Here is a 23227-nt window from a genome sequence, read left to right as displayed (position 1 = left end):
TGTTCATTGTTAATTTATGTTAACTAATTCAGTAAAATAAAGCAAAAGGATACCTTACTGTAAAGTGTTCCCAATATCCTAGGTCTCACCTTTAAAGAAATATCACTACATGTTAAAAAAAATAATAATAATCTACTTTTTTGTGCAGCAGCAATCTACAGCGTTTATATAAAAAGCAGCTATTCTAATATTTATTGCAGATTTTGAGAGCACAAAGATGCGGTCTGTTTTTAAGAGCTTTATAATCCTCTTTTTGTTGTATTGTCTGGCACCTTAGCGCATTCTAAGTTTTAGTCTGTGCCATTTCATTGGTGGAGAGCTGACGTTTGGGGAAAAAAAGTGACTGTTGACTTGATGTGCATATCAGCCACTGTTTCCTGGCAGCGGCCCTCAGTATATTATGCATCACAGTATAACGTTATTTTCAAGTGGCTCTGAAAGGACTGCTGCTTGTGTTCCTTTAAAGCAGTTTCAGCATGCTGTCACTTTGGCTCTGAATCCAACTCAGCTGACTGCACTTGTTAAAAACAGGCCATTTGTTACCACTCACCAGTCTAAGCCAACCTTTCTCTCTTTTTGGGATATTGGTTCCAAAGGGTTGACTGACAGATGTGTTTCAGAGACACAGTATGGAGCTAAGTTCAGACAGATCCATACAGGCTATGGGTTCCACATTTCTGATTGGAATAATTGGAGCTGATTTTTTATCAGATTTTTCCTGCTTGATTCCAAGTGAGATCGGTTTCAGTGATTGAATTCATGATGTTCATTCAAAGTGTGAAACTTGATGAATAGACTTTCATGGAATAGTTAACCCTATTATGTTGTTACAAACCCATATGCTATTATTTTTTTCCATGGAATAGTAAAGGATTATTTACAAATAGTTACAAGTCTCTTTTTGCATAAACTTTCTTCAAAATGTCTTTGTATTTGTGGCGGTGTGGTCGAGCGTTCGTCTGGAGAGAGAAAGTGGTAAGGGTGCACACACCTGAGTGCTATAATGTCTAACACCTGTTTCTGATTGCAGTAAACACTGGGGAGAGCGATAAAAAGGGACCATGCCAGAGACGAGGGAGAGAGTGCTACCCATCTGAAAAAGACTAGTTTGAGTTGAGCTAAAGAGTGTACTGCTGAAAAGCCCTTTGAATTGTTTATTAAAAGTTATACCTTTGAGTTGAAGCCCAAGTTTCCTGTGTCCTCCTTTCCCTCCCTTCCTTGAACGTTACACTGGTGCCAAAACCCGGGAGAATTGGAGGAAATACACCGGCATGGAGTCCTCGCAGTTGGCAGAAGTCATCAAGTGCCTCGCCAGTATGCACCATGCACAACATCAGGCCCTGCTTGAACTACGCCAGGACCAGGATCACCGATTCCAACAGGAGCTCAAGCAGAGGACCGGCACACGATCCGGAGCCTACTACACCAGGAGAAAGCCCCGGTCGCGACCCTGGACCCAGCAGCCCCCATGTCCTCGGTTGCCCTCAAGAAGATGGAGGTACAAGATGATCCCAAGGCCTTCCTGGATCTCTACGAGAGGACGGCCGAGATCTGGGGCTGGCCGCATGCTCAGTGGTCAGCCAGACTCATCCCACTGTTGTCCAGGGAAGCTCAACTCATGGCGCAACAACTACTGGTTGCTGCGATGGGCGGGACTCATGGCAAACCCCAAGAAGAGCGCAGTTGGACAGGTGGAGGTACGGTATCTGGGGTTCCACTTGGGCCACGGGCAGGTGCGTCCCCAAATTGATAAAACTGCAGCGATTGCGACCTGCCCGAGACCTAAGTCCAAAAAAGAGGTGAGACAGTTCCTGGGGCTTGCTGGCTATTATAGAAGGTTTGTGACTAATTATTCAGATGTCACCAGCCCGCTGACTGATCTCACTAAAAAGGGACGGTGGACGGAGTAGTGTCAATAGGCATTTACACAGGTGAAAGCTGCACTTTGTGGTGGACCACCACATTCATCTGATTTCTCTCTCCCTTTCATTTTACAGATGGATGATTCAGACAGGGGGCTGGGGGTGGTGCTCTTGCAGGTGGTGGAGTAGGAGGAACACCTGGTCCTGTACATTAGTCACAAGCTCTCACTGAGGGAGACTAAGTACAGCACCATTGAAAAAGAGTGTCTTGCCATCTAGTGGGTTGTCCTCACTCTCCGGTACTACCTGTTGGGGCGGGCCTTCACCTTCTGTTCAGATCACACCCCACTCCAATGACTCCACCACATGAAAGATACCAACGCTCTTCAGCCGTTTAGGTTCAAGGTGGTCCACAGACCTGGGGCATAGATGGCTGCCGTGGATTTCCTTTCCAGAAATGGGGGGAAGTGGTGGGCAGACCGGATGACTCCCCGGCCTGAGTCAGGCGGTGGGGATATGTGGTGGCAGGGGCACGGTCGAGCGTTCTTCCGGAGAGAAAGAAAGCGGTAAGGGTGCACACACCTGAGCGTTATAATGTCTAAAACCTGTTTCTGATTACCGTAAGCACTGGAGAGAGCAATAAAAAGGGACCACACCAGAGACGAGGGAGAGAGAGCTATCCATCTGAAAAAGACTAGTTTGAGTTGAGCTAAAGAGTGTACTGCTGAAAAGCCCTTTGTGTTGTTTATTAAAAGTTATACCTTTGAATTGAAGCCCAAGTTTCCTGTGCCCTCCTTTCCCTCCCTTCCTTGAACGTTAAAGTATTCAACAGGAAAATAACATCATACAGGTTAGGAACGACATGATTGTGAGTAAATAAATTTCATTTTTGAGTGAATTATTCCTTTAAGTCTTAATATGCAAATGAATGCCACCACAACTGGTGAAGATAGTCCCTCTTACGATCACAATTTTCACCTTGTAAAGAAGATGCAAATATTGCATTATGTTTAATACAAATCATTCCAAAATGTTTAGGAATCAATTTGAAAAACAATATTGCTAACAACTAGGGTGGCCATACATCCTGTTTTTCCTGGGACAGTCCCGTATTTAAGCACTGTTTCTAGTGTCCCGACTTATTCTGAAAAAATTGTGTTTTGTCCCATATTTCCCCTCTCTTAAAATGTCTCTATCACCTATGTGGCTTTCTCAGTCACGTGAGTATTCTAATCAAAGGTAGTCAAGGATACGGCTTGTAGGTGAGGTGTGAGATTTGTGGAGCTCGCTTTTCCATCGCTCATGGAGGCAGCACTGACATCGCACAGCATGTTCATACAAAAAAGCATGTGGATGCTGCTAAAAGTAAGTGTACACAAAAGTGTTAGCGATTCTGACAAGGTGCATGCAAGTGAAGGACTTTTTGCTTATCATTCTGTTGTGTATGGCTATAGCTTTGCACATTCATGACCTGAGAAAAGTCTTGCAGGCCAGGCTGGAGGAATCATTCATACCCTCTGACATTAAAAAGCAGTTCGATGCCCTGGTGTGATAAGGAGGAGGGCTAAGTGCAGTTGAACACGGCAATTCGGGAGAGAGAGAACCACATGTAGCTGCCATGTATGTGTTTGTGTTGTGTGTCTTTTTGTTTAAAGTAAATATTATTTTGACTGTTCAGCCGGTTCCCGCCTCCTCCTTTCCCAACCTTAATCTTGTTACATTGGTGCCAAAGCCCGGGAAGGAGGAGGGATGTGTTGTTGTGGAGTCTCTGCCATCCACCCAAAGGAGCAGCCGCGGCCATCTGCCGGGGGACGGAGGAGTTGCTGCCGGCCATGGATGCAGAGGAATGGCTGCCATCCGGGAGGGGAGGAGAGGTTCGCTGCTGGCCGCCAGGAGTAGTAGAGCCGCTGCCAGGGGTGGAGGAGTTCCCTACCGGCTGCCAAAACGTGGAGGGGCGTTCCATCCACCAGGGGTCGGAGGACTGGCTCCGGTCCACCCGGGGAGGAGCGGCTGTCATCCGCCAGAGGGTGGAGGAGTGATCGAGGACCAAGCGACAGCATGTCTGGGAACCGGCGAGCAAGTATTTTTCTCCCTCTCTCTCTCTCTCACTGTCACTCCGCCTTGCCCTTTCCTTCTCTTCTTTTTTTTTCCTCCCCTCGTCCCCCTCCCCAGCCCTAGAGAGGCAGGGAAAATAAATTAAATATTATTTTGACTGTTCAGCTGGTTCCCGCCTCCTTCTTTCCCAACCTTAACCTTGTTACACCTGGTTAAAGCTGGTGACATGCAAGCAGATGATTTCTTTTGTGCAGTGAGAAATTTTTATTCAGCATCGGTGGATTACCTTCAAATTGGAGCCACTCATTGGAGAACACAGAAAAACTTGAGTGGGCCCTACTGAGAGACATCCCAGAGTGGAAAGATATTCAGAGCAGCCTCGAACACTTCTACTCCAGAATCCCTGCTCTCAGTTTTATTAACAAAACCACGCTCTTTGATGAGTGGGCTTGCACAAAAAACTTTGTCACTCGTCGCATCACTGAGTGGAACACGAACAAGACGGCCATGTCTGAGAGATGGACAGACATTTTTCATGAGCTGGAGAGCAAGACCATCAACTTCGGAGTCTTAGCCAAGGTCATGGAGTTTGTTTTATGCCTGCCTGGGACATCTGCATCTGTGGAGCATGGACACAGCATGGGCATTGGATAAATCTCGACTCACTGTAACTGTCACGAAGGCAATGCTTTTGATACGTCTTAATTTTGGACTGGACTGCTCTGCATTTTATGATAAACTTTTGAAAGACAAGCACACACTGAGAAAAATTGCTGCCAGCGAAAAGTACAAGGTGACAACAGTTACAGATGCGGATGCACCCTCTACTTCGCATTGATCTGTGCCTAGGAAAGGATATGTCAATTTCATTTTTGCTGGGAGGGGGCTGTCCCATTTTCCACAAGCAGGAATCTGGTCACCTTACTAATAACATCTGATTATTCCAAGCAGCACTTACATCAATATTACACAGGCAAAAACTGATCAAATGCAAATAACTGGCATTGGGGTGAGATGTGAAAATTAGAATATTCGAGCCTCATTGCTTGAACAATCTCATCAATGGTTATACTCATCATGAATAGCTAATGCTTAGGTTGCAATCGCCAGTTCTAATAGTGTGCATTGTGGTGGCAAACACTGAAATACAATACAGTTTGAAAGCTGTTTATGAAATGACTTTTTTTCAAATTCATAGCCATTGAGACTGAAGCCAGAGAAGAGAGAGAAATCCCAAACATCACATGCTTGGAAAATGAGACAAGCTCTATTGAGGGTGATGACTCTTCTCTCACCCTATTAATTAGCATCATTCCAAGCGAGGAATGTTGTTATCATTCCAGTTCAAGTAATTAAAACATCTCTCTCCACCACAGATTTCTTTTTTTCCACACTGTGTTCCCCAGATTGGTCTTCAAAGCATCAGCACATAACAAACCAATTTTCCTACATCAGTTTATATTCACATCTGATTTTGTCGCAGAGCTGTTGGGAGCTAGAAACAAGGTCTCAGTACACAGAAATCTAAATAACATTATGGCGCTTGGTGCAAACCTAATTTATAAGCCAATGCCTCTGCTGAATTTGATTCCTTTTATTCTTTGTTTATTTGCTTTGTTAATTTCTGCTAGGTTTATCTCTATGCAAAACGTGAGTACAAGAAAAAGGTAGAGAATAAAAACATATTTGCAAGGTTGGAACTGCCATAGCAATTTTTTTTTAAGGAATGCTGTAATGATTACTGAAATCCAGCTTGTTATCTAAAATACAAGGAGTGAAACTGAAATCTGAATATGGTAGATGGATATAGGGCAAGCGTGTCATTTTGACAAACAAAGTGCAGGCCCTTTAAAGTATTTTTCTTATTTATGGAATGTTCCAGGTTCAATACAAGTTAAGCTCAATTGACAGCATTTGTGGCATAATGTTGATTACCACAAAAATGAATTTCGACTTGTTTCTCCTTTTCTTTAAAAAAAAAGCAAAAATCGAAGTTACAGTGAGGCACTTACAATGGAAGTGAATGGGGACAATGAAAGTGAATGTGGCCTATTTTTGGTTGGTTTAAAAGCAGAAATGTGAAGTTTATAATTTTATAAAAGCACTTGCATTAATTCTCCTGTTAAAACTTGTGTATTATTTGAGCTGATAATTTGTTTAAATTGTCATTTTTACAGTAGGGTTTGTTTACTTTACATCGCCATGGTAACGAAGTTGTAAAATTGGCTATAACTTTACACAGAAAAGGTTTGTGAGTGATTTCATCACACTAACACCATGTTTACATGCATATTGTTTATGTGTTGTGGCTATACTTTTGAAATAGTAAGTATTTTAATGTTCAAAAATTGGCCCCATTCACTTCCATTATAAGTGCCTCACTTTAACCTCAATTTTTTAATTTATTTAAAGAAAAGGAGTAATGAGTCAAAATACATTTTAGTGGTAATCAGCATTATGCCATAAATGCTGTCGATTGAGCTCAACTTGTATTGAACCCGGAATATTCCTTTAACACAGTAAGAGAGTGTGAGTGATTGAACCAATGAGTTCTAATATAGTGGTTCTCAACTGGTGGGTCGCTGTTTTGACAGATTCAATGCTAAATGTAAATAATAATAAAAAACTAATTGTATATTCATGCTGGGTCAGGATAGCAAAATAAATAGGTTTAATAAGTTTTAAAGGGCAGGCAAAAATGCCTGTCTTTGGTTGATGATGTCAAAAATCCTTCCAATCAAAAGTATTTTGGTGCAATTCATCTGCAACATGGTAATATGGCTAATACTAATACAGAATTTGTTGGGACAAATATTGTTTTATTATTATCCAAGTTACCAAGTAACAGATAATTTGCACAAAAATACAGCAGAGTTTGATCGGACGCACCCTTGTTTGTTTTATATGTTAGGCTGGTAAATCACATTGCTGCTGTTTACAAGATTACAAAATTGACCATTTTTCTATTCAGTCAAAGTCATATAAAGGATTTGGCATATTGTTGGGCCAATGCAGTTCATGGTAAAATTTCCTGTTTGATTTTAAATTTTAAATTTTTAATTTTTAATTTTTTTGCACTGTGTTGGGTGTCCACTTGTTGTAATATATGTAAATATGAAATATTTAAGATATGGCATCTGAACCAGTTGAGAACCACTTTTCTAAAAAAAACCAAAAACCTGGAGTGAGCTATCTGTCATCCGCAGTGGCGTAACTTGCATCTAATAGGCCCCACTGCAAAGAACCTGTCGGGCCTCCTCTTTGGGGGGCATCGGTCATTTTTCATCGCCCCTCTGGCCCATAGTCATTTTTATGGTTTCTTTTGGTCGACCGTTGCAGGCCCCCTCTCACCCAGGGCCCTTGGGCGGCTGCCCTCCCTGCCCTCCCTTATGTTCCGTTATATACATTCCCATCATCACAGAAGTTTAACCTGCATGCTGCCATTTTTGCTCATGCTGGGCACTCAATTCTGTAGTTTTTTAAGCCAATCACTTGACCTGTAAATGCCATGTGACAAATACTTTGGAGTTGCAGGACAAGGATATTCTGACATGCTGATTGGCTGATGGCACCACAAGAACACACCCAGTTCCAAGCCCTTAAGTGTGTTCAACTTCATGCAGCACTGCGCAGACCGATCTGCGCTGAACCTGAAGCAGTGCATGACAGTTAGAAATGTTGTCCGACTTGAGACGGCGTCAACGCTAAGTAACTGTTACGTATGCCATCAAAGTACCACGAGTGCAATTTGAGAACAGCCGCCTGGCGCAGCCTCTGCAGTTGCTCCAGAGGAATAACAACACAGCTTAGTCTTGAATGGAAAGACTCACAACATGACAATGGTGGCGTGTGTTTCATGGACTGTGTTCGCATTTGCATTCTTCACATAGTACTCTACTACTTCTGCTACTGTATGTCAGACTATGGCAAAAATAAGAGTAGTATATTAGTATACCATTACCATGGTGTTGATTATGACACCTCCAGTTTGGCGAAAACTCAGTGTTTTTCATGTTTATATCATTTTATAATATATTTGTCTTATAGTAATATCATGTTTATTCATAAAACATTAACATGATATTATCATATCATAATATTAAACACTCTTTCATTAGCATTAATATAATATAGGGTTTAATTGGACTTTCTCCTTGTACACCAGCAGGCACTGTATTAAGCAGTACATAATCTTTTCAAGCGAGCAGTTTTTCTTGTTGTTATATGTAAAATTCATGCATCTGTCTATCTGAATTCCACTTCGTCTGCAATGAAGAAAGCAAACATTGCGATATTTGACGTGAGTGGTGTAGGTTCAGCACACCACGGGAAGCGCAAAGTGTCCGGCTTGACGGCTCTCTTTTCAACTCCTCCCCCGACTGCAACCGGCAAATCGAGATGCAGTTCATGTCGAACACACCTCATCACTATGGACTATCCTGAGATGTGACATCACAAGCAGCAGATGGGGAAAGAGTGCATTTCACACGTGCATTTTGTTTTTTTTTAGAGACCTTCAAAAAAAATAAAAAAATGTTGGTCATTGGTGAAACATCTACTCTGATTAAATATCTGCAATTTATATGTTGCTTTCAAAAAATAAAATAAAACAATTTTGAAATCCATGGCTACCTTTAAAAATAGCCATCAAAGGAGAAAAACGTCTTTGCCTCCAAAAAGGTGCAGTTATATCATGTACCAGTAGGGGCTAACAGGAACTTGCTAGCCAGCCAATCCTTGACCCCCTTGGGGTAGAGCAGAGTTGAAGCTAACAAGGTTAGGTTACTTCATTTCAAATTTGACTTCCCCATGGCAAAGTAGTCAAAAGTGAGAAATCACAATTCAAAATAATGTATTCTCTTGTCGGGAGATATTAGTGATCATAGGCACCTGCCTTGATCCTACGTAGAGGAACTAACATTGCATGCAGCCTCAATTTAGTTTCGTCATTATTACACACCACTTCTCACCTCTCCTATAGCATGTTTTAGGTCCTATAGCATCGTTTAGGTCCTATTTATCAGACCGCTACCACTTTCTATGTGTAAACGAGGAATTATCAAATCAAGCAAAAGTTAAGTATGGAATGCCACAGGAATCAGTTTTAGGGCCACTGCTTTTCTCCTTATACATGCTTCCCCTGGGAGATATTATCAGGAATCGTGGCAATAAGTTTCCACTGTTGTGCAGACAATACTCAACTTTATATTTCTTCTAAACCCAACAAAAATTCACAATTCTCCAAATTAGCTGAGTGTATCAATGAAATCAAAGATTGGATGGCCAGAAATTTCCATCTACTCAATTCCGACAAAACAAAGGTACATAATTATTGGGCCAAAAACCTCTAAAAATAAGACGCTAAAGTATAATTTGACTCTCGATGGATGTACTGTTACATCATCTTCAACAGCAAAGAACTTAGGTGTTATATTTGATACCAATCTGTCCTTTGAAAATCTAATTTCCTATGTTTGTACAACAGCATTCTTCCACCTAAGAAATATTGCTAAATTACGACACATGCTCTCTGTTGCTGATGCCGAAAATCTAATTCATGCGTTCATGACCTCAAGACTAGATTATTGTAATGCATTACTTGGAGGATGTCCAGCAAGTTCAATAAATAAACTTTAATTGGTTCAAAATGCAGCTGCCAGAGTGCTGACTAAAACCAAAAAATATGATCATATTAGCTCCATTTTATCGTCGTTACATTGGCTACCTGTTAAATTTTGTATTAATTTTAAAATTCTGTTAACTACATACAAAGCTTTGAATGGTCTAGCTCCACAGTACTTAAGTGACTTTCTACCACGCTATATTCCATCACGTTCACTACGATCGCAAAATTCTGGCTTGTTACTAGTTCCTAGAATATCAAAATCCACAAAAGGAGGTAGATCCTTTTCCTATTTGGCTCCTAAACTATGGAATAGTCTCCCTAACAATGTTCAGGATGCAGACACACTCACTCAGCTTAAGTCTAGACTAAATGCTCATCTATTTAGCCAGGCATACACCTAGTTTATCCATCAACTCACAATTAGGCTGGTTTTGTTAGGTATGCCGGAACCAGAAACATCTATCATGATCTATAACTATGCATAAAATTGAATGACATCTACGCTAATATTATTCTATTTGTTTCCATGTCTCAAGATAGATTCATATCCCGAGTTTACCAGAGCCGGCCAGATCCAGCTCCTTTCCTGCTTGGTGTCGGACTCCACTGCTACATGTCTCTGAGTGATGACGACTACATGCAGCCAATGCTAGCCAAACATCACTTCAGTCTTTTACGATGGACTTCAGAGGATGAAGCCAACTCCAACTGTAAGACATCGGATAATTCATATACCACTGCCTGAACCTTGGACTTAGGATGGACCCCACCAAACCTCACCAAATTGATCTCTGCCTGCATCACCTTTGTCACCTTGAAATTAAATATATAGACTATCATTTAATTGCCAACAAAAGACTTCATCAGCCAACTAACAAAGCACAATGCATCTCTGTGAACTTCTGCAGTTAATCCAGGATGGACCTCAAAGACATTAGTCATTAATCTTAAAGTTCATAAAAAATATATATATTTTTTTAAACACTGGACCTTAACACTTAATTAGTTTACTAAACTAAAACCATGACCTGCACTGCACATAAATAACAAATATTGGCATTATATTCATGCTGGTTAGCCAGATGGGAACTGGCCCCCACAGTGAGCCTGGTTTCTCCTAAGGTTATTTATCTCTATTAACCAACATCTTATGGAGTTTTGTGTTCCTTGCCACAGTCGCCTTCAGCTTGCTCACTGGGGTTCTAGATACAATTACTATTTAATTATTTAATTTGTATACACAATTTAAAATCATATTTAATCAAAATACACAATGATCACTCTATGATATTACAGTTTCTTTATAATTAAGACTTTATAGATATTACAGTTTCATTTTTTGTTATTGCATGATTTTCTGTAAAGCTGCTTTAAAATGATGTGTGTTGTGAAAAGTGCTATACAAATAAAATGACTTGATATAGTCTTCCTCAATATTTCATCTTCACCAAACAAAAATCAACTGCCATAGAGTACACCAAATGCAAATCTCTATAACTTTATCCACAACAACATAAGTAGCCTAGTAAGGTGCCAAGGACAGTCATGCACAATGTCACGGCAGCCATTTGTCAGGACAAGACTGCTAGGAGTCACCAACGAAAATTTGGGAACATCTGGGGATGCCCTTGGTGCCGGGTGGCCAGCCGGCAGGGAGACGCTGCAGGTTGTGAGTGACAGATGCATGTTCTTTCGTGGCCAGTCTAAGGGACAGAGCTGAATCATTAATCAGACCACCCCACCTCTATAGACTAATATGGTAGGAGGTGTGGGAATGAGAGCCTTTCAACTGCGGGTTGGCCTTTCAACCTTGGCCTTGGCCTTTTCTCTACGAAACTTTCCTCACAATATTTAAAGGTGAAGTATGCAATTTTTTCAATGCTAAAATATTTTCCCAGTTTAAAGTCAACATGCAACCTACTGTAAATTTGATTTGAAACCAAAATTTACTCTTTTTACTTTCTTAATACTGTAACTGCGATTATAAAGATTAATTGTCTCATTTAGGGCTTTCACGATTAATTGTCATATAAATAGTCATAATTCTTAAGGTGCATGTGTGCTTCATACACCTTAAGAAGTCATTTTTATATATTTACCTTCAAATATATAAATCAAAAAATAAAATATGGACATATGCTTTCCTTTTAAGGTTTTAAAAACTTTTTAATATCTAAATATTTCTAAATACTTAAAATATGTCTCTCTCTTTTCTTTTTTTTTCTTTTTTTTTGGTCAGCTTTACATTTACACTGTTGTTTTTGGAACTCATATATTTTATATTTTTTTATTAAAAAAATAGATATTATATTATATTATATTATATTATATTATATTATATTATATTATATTATATTATGCAGTAGTAAAATATTTCAGTACTAATTCCTTCACATTCACACGTTATTTTAATGCTCTTTGATTAAACCCACGAGCCCTTATTTATCATGAAGCAAAACCTTTTTGAGGTTTCGTTTCATCATTTTATCAATCCACAGAAACAGAGTAAGCGTGCGTCTCCTCCTCTGTGTCACTGCATGTCATTAACACAGCATGTATGAACCCGCCATGACCAGGAACATTTGCCATAAAACAATTGTTTAAAGTGAAACCGTGCACTTTGCATTCAACATCAAAGTTTATATTTGTTTGTTTATATTTTCATGGGAGTTTGGCACGAGCCTCTACTGATGGCGCATGCATCAGAGCGCTTGAGAAGTGGTTCATACCCGCTTCCGGACAGGAGTTGCTCTAGTTGACATATGCAGTGCGGCTCAGTGAAGCTTGGAGATCAACTGAATGACTCACAAATGCGCTGTTGATGGCAATTATGTATTCGGTTAAAATTCCCTTTTTTGGGGCATTAAACTGTGATTGCAATTTGAAGTGCACAAAAATCATGATTATCTCAAATAACCGAACAGACAATTATTTAATAATCATGACAGGCCAGAGGGTCCTTGGTAGCTCAGTGGTAAAATACGCTAGGCATGCTGAGTGACTCCAGCCAGGTCTCCTAAGCAACCAAAATGGCCCGGTTGCTAGGGAGGGTAGAGTCACATGGGGTAACCTCCTCGTGGTCGCTATAATGTGGTTCGTTCTCGGTGGGGCGCGTGGTGAGTTGAGCGTGGTTGCCGCGGTGGATGGCGTGAAGCCTCCACACGCACTGTCTCTATGGCAACGTGCTCAACAAGCCACATGATAAGATGCGCAGGTTGGCGGTCTCAGACACGGAGGCAACTGGGATTCGTCCTCCGCCACCAGGACTGAGGTGAATCACTACGCGGCCACGAGGACTTAAAAGCGCATTGGGAATTGGGCATTCCAAATTGGGAGAAAAAAAGGGGAAAAATCCAAAATAAATAAATAAATAAATAAATAATCGTGACAGGCCTATGGATGATTCATCAGTGCATTTTATTCCAAAAAAAAAACAAAAACATTTTACTCAGAAATATAGGATATACGTAGATGCATGCCAAGCACCAAAAAGGGGCGGAAGATCCAAACCGCCAGCAAAGACCTACAGAGCCCCTAACCCAACCTTTTGCCTAACCCTAACTGTGTGAGGAAGTGTCACCCCCTTTTGGAGCTGGCCCAACCCCCTTCTGAAGTAACCACATCCCTTCTGGAGTTACCCCAACCTCTTTTGGAGATTCCGCCCAATAGCAAATGCAGCCCTCTATCTGCTGAGCTACCTCACCATTTGACTGGATTTGAATAAGCTTGCAAATTGGCTATGTAATGAAAACGTTAAAATGTATTGCTTTACAAGTCATGCACTATAATAAAAGGGTTTTTAATACAAGTACAAGTACCTAAGACAGCACTGTATGAAGAACAGGGTGAAAAGTTTGATTATGAACTGATAATCTGTTGCTTTAATGGTGATTTGTGTAAAGCACCTCTAATGTTTATTTCTCCAGGAAACTGCTGTGATACATACACAACAAACCAAGTAAAATTAGTTTTTGCAAAATTGTAGGTATAGTAACGTGATTCTATGAGACCAGGTTGAAAAAACATCACCAAATACTAGGCCTGAAATCAGAAGGCTTTCCAAAGTACATAATGGCTTTAGAAGACTTTCTTTTGCAAGCCAGACAGCCTAGAGTTTGTTTGTGAAACCTGTTTGGAAACACTCATTATTTCTGCAATTGTGCAGGATGCATCAATCTTCAATACTTAGGAGAAATGCTGCATGCATGACAAATAAATCGTTTCAAATTGTACATTAATTTTATGTAATACTTGCATTTTGGGGCAGCTAAAAATGATAAATTTCATACGGTTTACCTAAATAGAAACATGAGTAATACAAACATTATGACTTCCGTTGCCATCTTTTAATGCTGTGTGCTGTCAGGGACTATCAATCGTTATGTCTTTAATAAACAGTGTCTGTAAGTGCTGACAAAAACAATTCTGTCCATTCCCTGCAGACACGCTGGATATGACAACAGCAACCACTTAAAATCTGAGGTAGAAAACTGTCATTATTCTTAAGGACTCCATGTCTCGAGGCTAAATGAAAGCAGTACCTGTCACCTTGTCTAATTTTAATTACTTATCAAGCAGCCTTCAATGTCAACAGCCTAAATCTTTCTTCATTAATGTGCAAGTAACAGTTTTTGACTTTTCACATCCCAGTGGGGGCAGAAAATCAATTTTAATCAAAATTCCCTAATCCCCCTTTCCATATGTATATTCCAGCACAATGCACCAAACATCATCAAAGGTAATAAACATTGCTGTCTGCCTATGAAATGAAAAATAATTTAAGTTATTTTCACCTAGCTTAGTGAGGCAGTTTTTAAGTGGAGGGGCAAGGTTCAGACTATACAGGGTTGTCAATTGCCCTAATGAGTTAGTTTTATAATTGAGAAGTGTGTGTGTGTGTGTGTGTGTGTGTGTGTGTGTGTGTGTGTGTGTGTGTGTGTGTGTGTGTGTGTGTGTGTGTGTGTGTGTGTGTGTGTGCATAAGCCTGCTCGTTTTATTAATGATATTGATCTTCTATTACTGCACAGCACAAATCCTGCATTCCCCCTTGACTGGAAAACACAACTTCAGTCAGTGTTTTTAAACCGTACCCTATCCATGATATTCTAACACCCTACTGAGACCGTTAAATGTATATTCAAAGAAGTTATGCCAATTTTCAAAAGCTAATGCACTCCTATTTCATTCCTCCTAAGGGTTTTTTCTTTGTGCATGTCTTAAGAGTGTGCTCGCCTTAATTCAAGTCCTATTGCATTTGCTTTTCCCTAATCTTGTGGAAGGCTAAAAGGGTTGGTTTCCAAGCAAGTTAAGGAATGTTTATATTAATAGAGCATAGAAATTTATTTATTTCAGTCTAAATGCTAAAGGGGCTGCTATCCTTTCAACTGCCATTACTGTGCTCGGCAACAAAATCCCAACATATTAGCGAAAGTGACAGCTCCCCATATAATATGTAGAGAAACTAATTTGCTCCTTACATTTGAACACTAATCTATTTATCACACTTGGGGCATGTGATGTTAACTTGACCAAACCGCTCAACCTGACAGTTCTATGTGCCAAATTGAGAGTTATTTCAGGAAAGCTCTATGGTTTCATACAGCAAAAAAAGAATCTAAACATCCTTAAAACAAGATGCATATACTTCAGAAGCAAAATAACATATAATATCAAAAGTATAGATCACCCAAAAAGATCACCTTTTTCTAAGATTTTATTTTATTGGGTGAACTATCCCTTTAAATCCTGTTTTCAGAAAAATCTAACAAAATTTAGTGAGGAAAAAAAGGTTTTATATTTTTAAGCATGAATTTTTTTATTTTTTTATTATTTATTTCTCTGAAAATAAGACATAATTATGGGAGGATTTTAAGGACTATTTTCAAACCAAATTGCAAATTGTATTTGCAATTGCGTTTTCTATTTGTGGACACATAAATTGCATGTTTATACATGAAATGTCCTGAGAATATTTACTCTGAAGGGTTCCGTCCATGAATCATAATAGCCTTCTTAAAGAGGAACAAAAAAGGAGGAGAGAGCGCAGAGAGAGAGGAGAGGATGGACAAATCTGCTTACTCTGGAGCTTATTGAGCAGAATGAATCATGCACAGAGATGAAACGTGACTGCAAAGCAAAAGGTACCAAAGGCTCAGTGAAAGACAGAAAGAGTGAGAGAGAGAGGAGGCAGCACTGAAAGGCCAAATGAAATTAGTTCCATCAGGCCATTCTGATTGTTCTTTTTATAGGGTGGCCACCATCGGGGGACGGTGCCTTGGGGGGAGTGTCAACAGCGGGGTTGTTGACACTGAGAGCTCTCAATATCACCGACAGAATTGTTCAAGGTGTCAGTATTGATAGTGACACAGCTTTTTAGAAAAAAAAGCAGAGGCCTGAAAAAGGAAGAGGTCTGAATTTGTTGCTTTTCGCCTTTGCTCATGCCTTTTCAGAGTGGCTCTGTTGAAATTGTTCTCTTTTTTCAGTGCTTAACAAAAAGGCACCAATGGAAAGTGGTGAGGCTTTGCAAGCAAGGTTGTGTGATCAGTGAGCTTCAACTAAATTGTCTATTCAGATCCCATTGCAATGTCTGTAATAATAAATTAATTGCATGGTCTTTTATGTCAGGGTCATACAACAGAGCAAATACACCAGGCAACTCAAACCAGATGCCATCCATAAACTTCACAATCACAAATGTGAATGGAAAGTTAATGTTTGTTTACATGTGTTTTCCAATCACAATAAACTACAAACTTATGCTTCAAGACCTCCCATCCAAATTTTTGATTTTTGTTTATTGCAAAGAACAGGGCCGGTCAACCCATTAGGTGATATAGGCGAACGCCTAGGGTGACACAACTTGTGACCTGTGTGTTCCGATAATGTGTTGTGGCACACTCCATGGAACATACAGACTGTGTACTGAAGGCCTTACCACCATACCACTCTTACTGTTTCTGTTATTTCTGTGTTTGGCAAAAACAGTGAGAGGAGTATGGATAGTATGCCCAGGGCCATAGCAAGGAATTCTGGGCCCCTTACCTATTAAATAAATACAGTTTTGAATTTGTTTTGGGCCCCCCTGAACCTTTGGGCCCCTAGAATAGTTACCACCTTTCACCCAACTTGTGAACACGGCCATAGGCTCACGAGCACGGGGCTTGATGCGTGAAATAATCACTCTTTTGCGTAACGTGCAGGCTGAATCATTTGAAGCGCTTTGTCACGCAGTAAAACAGTAACGGGATGCTTTAGAAGACAGAAGACAAAAATAATGCTGAATGAAGGGGATTTTTACTTACAATTCATTGTAACAAAACCTGCAGCTGCATTCAATCGTCATGTGCAAGTCTGTGAACAATTGTCTACTACTGCAAGTAAAGACATTTTCTAGATAAAAGTGTATCAGAATACTAACATTACATGAATGGCTCTGGGTTATTGACCAGAAGGTCAGGGGTTCAAGCCTCAGCACCACCAAGATGCCAATGTTGGGTCTTTGAGCAAGGCCCTTGATCCTATCTGCTCCAGGTGTGCCATATCCCAGGGTGCTGACCCTGTGCTCTGACCCCAGCTTAGCTGAGATATGCAGCGGCGAGGATTCCATGACAGCGCATTCTTCCTCCTTCCTGGGTTTCAGCACCAATATAACAAGGTTCTTTGTTGGGTGAAGAAGAAAAGAAGGATGCTGAGACCGGCTTGAACAACACACATAAGCTCCGTGTGTCTCTCTCTCTCCCCTCTCTGGCATCCCCGGCTCCTCCTTATCTCTCTCTCCTGCTGATTGGGCAATTCAGCACCAGGCATGCACCCTCACGGCCCGGCCACGCCCTCCTCCTCATCACACTTGTACTTTGTAATGTGAAAAGGTGTTAATATGTTTTTAGTCCATAGTTTCATTAATGCTACAAAATATATTTAGGCTACTCTAGAAAATGTTCAAATGATGCTCCTAAAATCACCAGAAATTAATGCTTTGGTACTGTTTTTGAAAATAGAAATAAAAACCAATAAAAACAATTAATAATAATAAAAAATAAACATGCATAATTTAAATATGCATAAGCATGCCAGACCCCCCTACAACATCATGGTACAATAGATTGTGAACTTGATGGGCCCCAGACTCTCCAGTAATAATGAAAGCCTACAAATGTCCCTGCTGTGAAATATACTGTACAATGTGCTTAGAACTTTAGGGTAGTGCGCCTTTGCTTTCTTTCTTTCTTTTTTAACATCTTAAACCAAATGGGGTAGGACCAGCACTGGCAAAGAACATTAAGTTATAAGGAGAAACAGCAAAAATGCTTTTGTTGAGAGTGAAAATATGATTCAGCTGGTGGTTCAGGTTCATCATGGTATAGCAACCATTATAACACTTTATTACTCAGCTCTCTGGAATACTCAATTCTTGTCATCCTGGTATCACGAGTCATCTTTCCTACCTCTCTTAACACTCTGCAATCTGTACATGAAAACTTCTGAAATAATTTTAACTCAAACAAACAATATTCCATGTCCATTTATTTATTATTTGGCAAGAAGTTTCATAATAAGCAGGATAATGAGCTGTTTGATATTCATTTTCAGTTTATCGGTCAACAGATTCATCAAAACTCAGACGTAAACCAGAGGTGGAATTCAGTGGTTTCTGGAGAGTCTGTGGTCTCTTTTTTTCTCACATAATAACATAATTTCAATACAAATCAATATTGAATTTTCATTAATTTATTTATTTGGTACACTCAAAAAGATAATTTTAAGATTTACACATTTCAATTTCATAATAAAATTCAATCAAATTGAATAGAGTAATCTTTAACAAAATTAATATCAGTTTACTTTATCAGTTTACTTCATCATTACACAATTCAATTTGGTGCAATTTTGTTATAAAATTGAAATGCATAAATCTTAAAAATAGGCTAGCCATAAGTGGGAAAAAGTACAGTCAGACGGTTTAGCTCAAAATAAACCCCTTCAGGAACGGTCGGGGTCTTGATCACCCTGTTGGGTTTATTTTTTGTGATAACGATATGCTGACTGTAGATTATCTCTCACATAAGATTTAACTTTTTGGGACATAATCATGTTTTGAAAGTTTTGTTTTGCTTAGCCATAGTGTGGAGAAAAACGTAGCTGAATATTTGAATAAAAATTCTCACCAATGTATCAGCCGATCATCAGTATTGGCCGTTAAAATCAATTTTCGCAACCGGACATCGACAAATTGTTTAAAACCAACTGATGCCTATCAAAAGAACTAACACCAAGCTATCAGTGTCGGCAGATATTATTCTAAAAATCGGATATCTGTATTGGTACAAAAATGTTGTATCACTGTATCCCTACTGAATATAATTACTATAAAACAACACTGCTACTTGCTACTATTCCACACAGTTATACAACGTACTCTAGGGGTCAGTTGCTGAAAAACTGACATTCAAAAGTAACATTGGCAACCATGTGCTAAAGCAAAGAGAAATTAGCCAAAGCACCAGGGGAAATGAAGACCAGAGGCATGTTTTAAATAGAGACGGATCAGCTTGTCAGGAAATTTGATCCACAAAAAACTAGTGCCGCTCCTCAATCCGTGACTCAGGCTACAATACCAGGACTGAAAACTGCTTAAAACAGATGTCAAGGCCTTTTCCTGAACACGAACATTGTTTGCGTTTCAATGCACATGCTAAGCAGCATTAGGCTTGCCAGGCATGGGTCCATCAGAATTCAACTCAAGGCACCTGTTTTGCCTCTATCTTCAACAATGCACCTGCGAGAGCAAAAGACGTGGCCTTGTTTCCTGCTCGAGGGAGTTTGGAATCCTTGCATACTTTTGAGAAACCTGCTCACATGGTCGCACTTATTACAGATTCATTTGATAAGGTGTTTAAGGAATCTACATATATTGCTTTGATCCTTTGATATGTGCAATCAGCAAGCTACAGTTTTTAATGGTTGTTTTTGGTTTTGATTTTGTTTGGTTTTTGTTACTTGGCAAACCAACAAAAATGCTCTCCAACTGAGAATATTTGGAAATTATGTTAACCTTCAATGTACTGAGGAACATGTTGCGGTGAGATATTCACTGTGGATTATTAAAGCAGCAGGCCACCTGTGCTTTGCATTGTGCCTAACACCTTTTAAAAAGTGGGTTTAACATTTTAATGCATGGCCTTGAATGCCTTATTGTTGTAATAAAATGGCAGCAGTAGGAACATGATAAAAGTTCAATGTTTAATAAATAAATAAATGTATAAATAATAAAAAAAAATATTAATTAAAAATTTCCATCATGTAATATAGTTAATTGTAGGTGACATTTAGACATTTAGTGTACATTAGAATTTAGTGCATTAAAGTGATAGCTCGGACAAAAAAAAGCAAATGTGGTCGTTATTTACTCACCGTCATGTTGTTCCTAACCTTTTTGACTTTTTTTTTCTTCCATGGAGCACAAAAGGGGAAGTTTAAAAGAATTTTAGCCTCAGTCACCATTCACTTTCATTATGTGGGAAAAAAATTTATATTAGATTGAATGGCTCGTGGGGCGAATATTCTGTCAAACGTCTTTTTTGTGTAACAAAGAAGAAAAATAGGGTTTAGAAGAGCATGAGGCAGGGGCAGACTGGCCATCTGGAGTACTGGGAGCTTTCCCGGTGGGCCGCAGGGCAATGAGGGCCGGCACGCTGCCACGCAAGTATAAAGAAATAATGATCAGGGACGGCCTATCCTAAAGGTGATTTAGGGCACAAAAATGCTTGTGAGAACTCTTTTTATATTCAAATGATCAATAAATATTAATAAAAACATTTTTTCAATCAATAACTTTTACTTTGAAATTGGTTTAGACGTATGGCACCTTTCATCAAACGTGACATTAAAAAAAAAATAATAATAATTTCTAACTAATCGCACTCAGCTTGTAAAGGTCAACAATGTTTTATCAGTGCCAAGGTCAGTTAGAACAGGGGCCCCTCAAGGGTGTGTAAGCTCCCCTGTCCTCTTCATATTATATACTAATGACTGCACATGTCACAATCCAGATAACTATATTATTAAATTCTCTGATGACACTGCCATTCTTGCACTGTTAAACACCGATTACAATACATCAGATTATCACTCGGAAATTGATAGATTTATTTGAGTGATCTTGTGGTGAATATGACTAAGGTGGAGGAGATGATATTTGACCCTAGAGCAGTGTTTCCCAACCACTGTGCCGTGGCACACTAGTGTGCCGTTTAAGATTGTCAGGTGTGCCGTGGAAAATTATCAAGTTCCACAAAATAAATAAATGCATGTAAAAAAGAAACATTTCAGGTATCCAAACTACTCACCTTTCTGAGAAATTGGCCATTTTGAAACCATAATCGGTCACTTTTGTGATTGTGAAGAGCAATGATTAATGTGCAAAAATGACTGATATTTATACGCGTTAAGGGTCTTTCACATGACTCGCGTCAGCGCTGCAGAATACATTGAAGTCTATGAAGTGACGTCACTTTACACCAAAGTGTTTTTCACACACACGTTTTTGCTTCACCAATAATGGCTTTGAGAGTACTAAGCAACAAGAAATTTTAAAAAACTGTCCAAATTTGTGAAGAGACATTGAATGTCTCAATTTCTTTTAATTAATATTACCTTATTGTTAACGAATATATTTAAATTCACCAAGAAAACGCTTAGACCAAAACATAAACGAGTCCTTTTATTATTTCTGCTATCAAAGCAACTGCAAGCTTTTTTTCTCTCTTCCAAATACACGTTTTCAATGTTTATTGTGCACACCTCCACGTAGCAAACTCGTCAAATCGACCCTCTGTGACGCTTTCTGCAACTCTTGTCATGTGGAGGGCAATGCGGCGCTTGATGCTGGCATTGGACGGAGCGTTGACGCCTCGACTCAACTCATGTGAAATGCACTTTACAATGACAAAAGAACATTATTGAAACTCAAAATTATTATTATTTGTCTATTATTGTGGTCTTTTCTGATAAAAGCCATGCTCAGCAATTTAAATAGGCTAATGTAGGAAAATGATACCGTAGATCTGCTTTGTGTTTATAATTCTTATACTGAAGTCAGTAGATTTGTAACCATGCAAGTTTTAATAAAGGAGAAGGTAAGGACATTATTGAAACTCACTATTATTAGACTATTATTGTTGTCTTTTTGGATGAAAAATAATGCTCAGGCTGAAGGAAGACTATAGATCTGCTTTGTTCTTTTAATGCTTAAACACTATAAAGTCTCTTGGTAGATTTTGCTTTTAGCTTATTCTTTAAAAAAAAAATATCCCCAGAAATTTTTTTCGTGGACCAGTGATTGTCTTAACATGTTCGCCCCTCATGAGTTTGCATCCCTGTAATTTGTTGTGGCATTGCAAGAACAAATCTACAAATTAGAAAAGAAGCAAATTTGTTGTTTTTTCATTACCCATTTAGTGCTCTTGACACCTGTGACCTCACACAGCGTAGCCTACCTATGTGACTTGTTTTTTGTTTGTTTTTTGCATAGCCGAATTTCAAACATTAAAAGTACACGCGCTACTAAGATGGACAGAAAACATGGACAAGTTCTTGAAAAGGAAAAGTATTGACGATATTTAGCCTATGTGGGATAGTTGTGCACCGTAGAATTTTTTAGTCGTGAAAAGTGTGCCATGGCAGAAAAAAGTTTGGGAAACACTGCCCTAGAGAAATAGGGGACCACATGCTATTTATCCATGAGCATTCCATTGCACAGGTAGAATCATATAAATATCTAGGAGTACATATTGATGATTAACTCACATGGAAGGCTCACGTGGACCGTTTATGCTGCATTTTACAACAGATATTATACTTTTTACGAAGACTTAGAGCTTTTGGTGTCAACCATAATATCATGGTGCAGTTTTATAGAGCAGTGCTATAGAGCCTCATTAGGTACGGCATTACAGTCTGCTTTGGTAAGCTGTCGGCACAAACTAAATTTAAGATTATTAATTTGGTAAAAACTGCTATGAAGATCATTGGTGTTAAAAACTACCCATCTCTCCAGTTGATTTATAAACAGTGTCTACTTAGACAGGTGCATAAGATAGTAGCTGATTCTACTCATGTTCTCCACAATGAATTTCAGTTACTTCCATCAGGGAGAAGATTCAGGGTGCCCCCAGTGCAGACTAAACAAGTACTCGTTTCTGCCTATGGCTATTAACATCTTGAACAAATAAAAAGGTATACTCACTAGGCATTGTGTTACATGTGGGGGAGAGAGAATGAATTGTACACAGTGGGGATATAAATTGTATGTTGCATGTGATGTTTGTACATTTCTTTTTGTAACACAAGAGTCTAAGAAGAATTTTCCAGTGATGGGACAAATAAAGTATAATCATCATCATCACTTTATTGTGCAATAAATTGTTTGAAGTGTTGTGTTTACAGGCCTTATTTAAAATATGTAATTTTATTTATAGTTTTTTTTCCCCAACATTTCTACCTGATTTTAACTGGTGTTTTAACATTCACTTTTTCACATATTCTGGCTAACTTTCTGTTTTCATTGATTGTTTGGTAGCACTTTATTTTACAGTACTATATTATTGTAAAATTATTATTAATTAATTAGTATTAAAATTATTATACTTATTATACTTTATACTATAATACTATATTAAACATAACT

At 39.1% G+C, this 23227-nt stretch overlaps 1 protein-coding gene across 1 annotated transcript in view; it reads left to right on the top strand.

Moving 5' to 3' along the window:
• LOC127434310 (extracellular superoxide dismutase [Cu-Zn]-like) overlaps positions 1 to 23227 on the top strand; it is a 794804-nt gene that overhangs the window by 534160 nt on the left and 237417 nt on the right. The gene's annotated exons all lie outside the window — the stretch shown is intronic.

The sequence above is a fragment of the Myxocyprinus asiaticus genome, chromosome 1 (assembly GCF_019703515.2).
Source record: "Myxocyprinus asiaticus isolate MX2 ecotype Aquarium Trade chromosome 1, UBuf_Myxa_2, whole genome shotgun sequence".
Classification (NCBI taxonomy): domain Eukaryota; kingdom Metazoa; phylum Chordata; class Actinopteri; order Cypriniformes; family Catostomidae; genus Myxocyprinus; species Myxocyprinus asiaticus.
The sequence above is the reverse complement of the archived record's forward strand: the minus strand, read 5'-3'. Positions and strand labels throughout refer to the sequence as shown.